We start from the raw sequence: 6,840 nt of genomic DNA, 5'->3' as shown, positions 1-6,840 counted from the left end.
CATTTGAGTCAGTCCCCTGTCATGTTATTGCAAAAAGCAGCGTAAAACCACAATCACTGACTCTATTTATGAGATGTTGCTCGTGAATTATGCTACTATGTAATCTTGATGTTTCCCTGTTAAATATTCGACATACGTCACATCTGTAATGAATCGCCCTGTCGCATATTCCACTTCAAACCGAGGAAGTAGAAATCAGAAACACTTCGTACCACTCGACTAAATCAACAACGGTCCAGTCTAAGACGCAGAAGGTCAAACCCACGACTGACTGCAGGGGAAGTCCACAGTCCCGCTGAGTCCAAACTCATGAAATAGTTTTGTTACAGTGATTTCAAATAACGACATGTGATTCAAAATATTTGTCTCATGTTCAAAGGAGTTGTATAATTTGTGTCCGCCTCTAGCGACTTGAATGTATGATTCGTCACATCCACCTACTCAGTATAATCTAAGGAATGTACATGTATCCGTGTCTGTTTGAACCAGATAAAGAGGCAGAAATAATTCAGCCAAATTCTGACGTACAATATGCTTACATCGAGGGCAGGAAGTCTGTACTATCTATTTACACACGGCATATCGCCGTAACTAGTCGCTACATCGAGTTTGCTTGACCAACACATCTCTCCGTAAGTTCATCAGATTTTTACGAAAGGAAACATAACCATTTCATAACTTGATTTCCAATTTAAGGTTTTAGTATTATACATTCTAACGCATTTTTCCAGATTTATGTGGCACACTTCCATCCGTTTGGTAAACACATGAAATAAGAATCCATGTTTTGTCCTGAGTTCCCCATATAATAGCAAACATTGTGCACATATCCAGTGTAGACCCGACTTTCTTTAATGAAACAGCGTATGCCACAATTACAAGAGTTGTATGCTCCCCAGGGAGTTGAGATTGACAATACGATGTGCCGTTGAGATTGTCATCCAGTGAACGAGGGAAAAACAAAGCGCCTTTGAGCAGCTGAGCTGAGCTGGATATCGGCGCTATACAAATGTTAGTATGTATGTATGTAAGAGTTTGCATTGATGATGTTGAAAGTTGACTTTAATATGACTTACCCCGGACTCTCAGCATGGTAAGTCAGTGCTGCACCTGGGACGAGAAGTATGACCCAAGTGTCGTCACATTCATATCTGACGGGGCAACCTAAGTGGAAGGATTTAAGTTTAAGTTTATTTGTTCTAAGCGTATTACGCACCAATACAAAATCAGCACCCAAAAGGGATTTCTCTTCTTGGTACTAGGGTATTCCTGGTACTGCTATATACTGTATCTTCCAGTCACAACACGTGTTTCAGCACCTGCTGGGATCCCGTCTCACAAAGCTATCGTAGCGCTACGACTGTCGTACCTCCTATACTGAAGGTGTCCTCCCACTTCACCTATTTTTACCCGTTAGGTACGGAAAATTTATTACGTAATGTCATGTCTGGTTGATTACTCAGGATTAGGTGAAGTGGGTATGGGAGAGTCCATATATTGTGATCAGAGGGGGTTTAGCAACCACAGGGGTTAAAGAATGACAAAACGCAGTGATAGAATTAATGAATATATTTTATATATCTTCTATATATTTTATATATCTTCTATATATTTTATATATTCAGTTGCTATTCATCGCCGGCTCATACAAGTATCAGTGGCATAGAGACATACAAAATCACACTGGATTGTGAGAACTCAGTTTTAAATTGTCAATTATTTCAAGTAATCAAAAACATGTATAAAATCGTTTGTGCATATGGGCATGGAAGTAAATTCAGATGAGTCAAAATATGTTTTATCGCAATGGTGGTTATCTTAAAAAGGTTGAAAAATGGTTCTACAGAGATATGGAGATGTCAGTAATTACACAATATAAATACCTTGGTATAATATTCACTTCTAGACTAGTATGGTCACGTGCATGTGAGACTATTGCTTTGCAAGTCAGGAAAGCGTGTTTTCCTATATTTAGTATATTCAGTAAATATTCTGATATATCACTTAAAACAGTTACTAAAATGTTTGACACTAAAATATTAAGAGTAAGAAAAGTAAAGAAAGAGTTGACCGATCTGCCCTAATATGTGATAAGTGTGACAATATGGCTGTCGATGATGACTTTCATTTTGGGTTGTCCTTACTATAATAGTAGCAGAAATAAATTAATTCCAAAATATTTTCATCGCTATCCTTCCCGGGAAAAAATACAACAACTTATGCCTTCAACAAATGTTGATATTTTGAAGGGACTTGCATTGTATTTCAAAAGTAATATCTAAATGATTCCCATATTTTGCAGTAACAAGATTTCATGTGTTATATAAACTGAATTATCATTATTATTGTTAGATGTTGTTGTAAGAATTAATGGAGAACGTGGAGAAGGACACCCCAACTTGGGAACTTAGCCTGCTCCGGTGAGACGCCACGGTTCAGTGGTTACAGATATTAGGTGTTCTGGGCTCTCTGCTAATTAGGTGATGTGGGAGACACTGACTGACTGACTGAGTTTAGTTTTACGCCGCTTTTAGCAATATTCCAGCAATATCACGGCGGGGGACACCAGAACTGGGCTTCACATATTGTGCCCATGTGGGGAATCGAACCCGGGTCTTCGGCGTGACGAGCCAACGCTTTAACCACTAGGCTACCCCACCGACCCTGATGTGGGAGAAGGTTAGGCAGGAATATTAGGTGATGTGGGTATACTCCATGTAACATTGACTTACGACAGTCGTAGCGCTACGATAGCTTTGTGAAACGTGGCCTTGTGACTGCCGTGTGTCTTAAGATAATGCTATAACACACATGATATGACACAATGCTTTTATGTTCTGCTTTGTACTAAAATAATAAGCTGTCTTAGGTCGTCGATGTTGTCAATATAGGCTTACTCTGTATTTCATTTTGCGACGCTCCCCATCCTGTTATGAAGTCTCGCGAGACTATTCACAATGTTTCGAGACCTGTGCCTTAAATGAACCAGTTTTCAAGTTCGCTCCGACAGATTTTCTCATGCTTCCATGTTTGAGATACTCCCACCAACCTTATGTTTATTTAAAATTATTTTTTCTCACTTATTAAATCAACTTTCATGATAGTATATTGTTATACCGTTGCTGGCAATAACTTCCTTACCCCCTTGGCTCACGTGGTACATGTATACCTCATACATTTACGGTATAGTGGACTTGATATTTATTCATTTATTCATTACCATTTTACAAATTGTTGCACAGTTTTAAGAGTGAGTGAGTTTTACGCCGCTTTTAGCAATATTTGAGCAATATCACGGCGGGGGACACCAGAAATGGGCTTCACACATTGTACCCATGTGGGGAATAGAATCCGGGTCTTCAGCGTGACGAGCCGACGCTTTAACCACTAGGCTACCTCTACGCCCACAGTTTTAACAGACGCTTCACTTATGCAGGTTTCTTTCAGCACTTTTCGTTATTTATATTTTTAGTCAAAGTTGGCTTTTTCATACGCTGCAGTGCACACATAAATAGTTTTGAAAGATAAATGTTTCACGTCCGAATATTTCCAAAATGCCTTTGCAGTCGGGCTTATGCCTTCGTTTCAGTAAACAGAAATTGTGGTACATTAACATTTACACTCCCTGACACTATGTTTCACACTCGATAAAATAACTTCCTGATCAATGTTTTCACTGCCAAATTCGATTTATTTCGCCTTTCACACCCTCTCACAGAAGACAGAACATACATATACGAGATTGTGACGAGGCTTTTGTCTGAGTAAACACAAAGGAAAGTCCGATCAGTCATGACATGCTAATCCATGTTATTATGGCAGTGCTGGGGACATCATCGCTGTCAGGAATGGTGTGTATTGGATCCAAGGCATTCGTGTATGAATCAGTGGTATCGGTGGGACAGTGTGGGCCGAACTAGCTGTACTGAGTTGCAGCCCTTGGCCGAGCCAGGATGATTGTTCCGATGCTTGGTTATTTTTACGTAGAGTGTACACATGTATATAGTCTACAACAACATCTCACACTGGAAATACTCGGGGTAAACTGTGATAAACTAGACTGACGCAATAATAAAGTGGATTTATAGTTGCTACGTGCAAAATACCTGTATACGATATTAACATTGTTGACAACTGAGGATACGTTGGGCCCATATGCGTAAACACATTAATGACATATCTGTGCTTGATGTGCAACAAGAGAGAATCAACGCCATCCGGAGAAACGTGTAAGTCTACCACATGTCTGGCTTCAGGTGTGATGGACGATGCCGTTAAGCATGGTACAAATAATGAAACACCGTCAAAGTGTAGTCTGGTATATATATATATGATTAAAACTTACGGTGTCTCCGGTAAATATAGTAGTCAAATTAATGAAAGCGTTGTTTAGGGCAGCCTCCGTGGTTTAGTAGATAGAGCGTCCGGGGTTGGTTTAAACATATGTACACGTATTTTCAAAAGTGGAACCGGATTGGTAAACAAGCAGTATGTTGCTTATCTGAACACAGCTCCGGGGTACAATTAAGGTATGACGATTACAATCATGAGGAGAAAAACATGCAAATAAAAAACAAACGATAGCTTTCTGCTTATAACATTAGAACTGTTATTGCCGGAGTGAGTGAGTGAGTTTAGTTTTACGCTGCGCTCAGCAATATGGGTTACTGAAGATCCGTATTCTAACGCGGACCTTCACGGGTATATTGTCGGAAAGTACTAGATACTGATAGTGCAATTTCGTTTTAACTACTTACAACACAAATTTGCCTGATAATACAATGAAAGAATGGATAGATTGTAATATTTCAAGGTTATCTTTAGTAGATCCATTAGAGTGGCCGTATGGTAATGAAATAATGTCATATCCTTTAGCATAGAAGTGCATTGTATTTCTTATATCAGTGTAATTAACGCATGAAAAGAAATAATGAATTGGGTCATCATAACACTATCCACAAGAACAAGAGAGATTGGAAGATATAAATCGTTCATATTCATGTGCGTATAGATCCCTGCAACCGAGCCTGAGGCGTGAATGGATAATCTTGCAAAGTCTTGATCCAAAATTAACATTGAAGTGGTTATGACTGTTATTATTTGACACATTAATTTGTTTCTTAAAACCACTCAGGATAGTCGATTCTCTGTGATCGGTAGCCAAAGAATTCCACAGTTTTCCTGCATCTGGTTGAAATGACTTGGTATAATGTGCACTTTACAATCGATAGTTTGAAGTTTCGAACGGTCTCGGAAATTGTAGTTTGTAGTGGCAGAAACCTTAGGATGGGCGAGATTACTCAAATATTTTGGTGTTAAATTGTAATTCATTTTATAAAAATATGGTTCGTTTTTGGATGTATCTTCGCGTGCGTAGTGCTTAGAAATTTGTCTCATCAATTTTTTTGGTTATGACTGGTACTGCGAACATCACCGCATCAAGATTAGGTTTTTCAAGTGTTAGTGCTTGTTGTTTGGTACAGTTGTCCAAAATGTGACAACAATAATCGAATATAGGCAAAATATATTGTACATGGTTTGTAGGGTTTTTACGTGAGAGATGATATTTATACCTCTAAGACAGTTTACCGTGGATGCAACCTTTTAACGGTACAGTTAACTAGTGCTAGTCACATAATGCACTATCTACCTCTGAACAACTTTCAGGAATATCTCTATTTGGAGCTGCTACTCTTGCCTGATCTGTAAAAACGTCAGTCATTATGTTTGCTATTTCAGCATTATCATCATATAGGTTATCGTTATGGATTATCGAAGGAAAACTGTTAATAGTGGCGGTATGTTTACTTTATATATAATTCTTATAACTAAACGCCACCAAGCTTTTGTACCATGTTCATCGTTTATCTGTTCATCTATTTTATTCATGTACACCTTCTTTGCTTTTCTTGCAGCGGGTATAACTCTTTTTCTACTCAACGTGATAAGTGCCCAGTTAACGAAACGGTTAATATTTTCAGAGGCAAAGACAACATGCCAATCAAGAGTATATAAAGCATTGCTAATTCCGTCAAAATCAGCTTGAGTATAACATTTTTATATATTTTCATCTTGTAATTAGTCAATGTTGCACATACAATGTGACATATACAGGGCAATGATAGTGACACATACAGGGCAATGATAGTGACACATACAGGGCAATGATAGTGACACATACAGGGCAATGATAGTGACACATACAGGGCAAGGATAGTGACACATACAGGGCAATGATAGTGACACATACAGGGCAATGATAGTGACACATACAGGGCAATGATCGCTCCAAGCAGGATCTGGAACACCCGATTCTTGTGCAGCTCTAAAACTTGAAACAAATATAAGATCAATTAATTAGTCAGTTATAAGTTGTGTTAGTCCAAATAACAATTGTAATTGATGTATTTTATGTGTGAAAAGATCATTATTAAAGTCACCCAACTACAATTGTGTCCATATTAGGTCTAGCAGAGTTATTGATAGAATGATAGAGTCCTCTATTAAATCCCAGTAAGCTTCTGCTTTGTCTGCAAAATCGTTCCCATAAGATAATTCTGTTTTTTAAATGGTATTTTTATCCACATCGCCTCAAGCCCTGATGAATATCACCGCAGATCAAGAGAAGAAGAGACACTACCAAAGAGACTTTGGCATTGTATAGGCAAAGAACTGTTAAAGAATAAGAAATCTGTTAGTGAGTGAGTGATTGAGTTTAGTTTTACGCCACACTCAGCAATATTCCAGCTATATGGCGGCGGTCTGTAAATAATCGAGTCTAGACCATACAATCCAGTCATCAACAGCATGAGCATCGATCTGCGCAATTAGGAACTGATG

The sequence above is a fragment of the Haliotis rubra genome, unplaced genomic scaffold, assembly GCF_003918875.1.
Source record: "Haliotis rubra isolate DU_JTF1 unplaced genomic scaffold, ASM391887v1 Scf1106, whole genome shotgun sequence".
Classification (NCBI taxonomy): Eukaryota; Metazoa; Mollusca; class Gastropoda; order Lepetellida; family Haliotidae; genus Haliotis; species Haliotis rubra.
The sequence above is the reverse complement of the archived record's forward strand: the minus strand, read 5'-3'. Positions refer to the sequence as shown.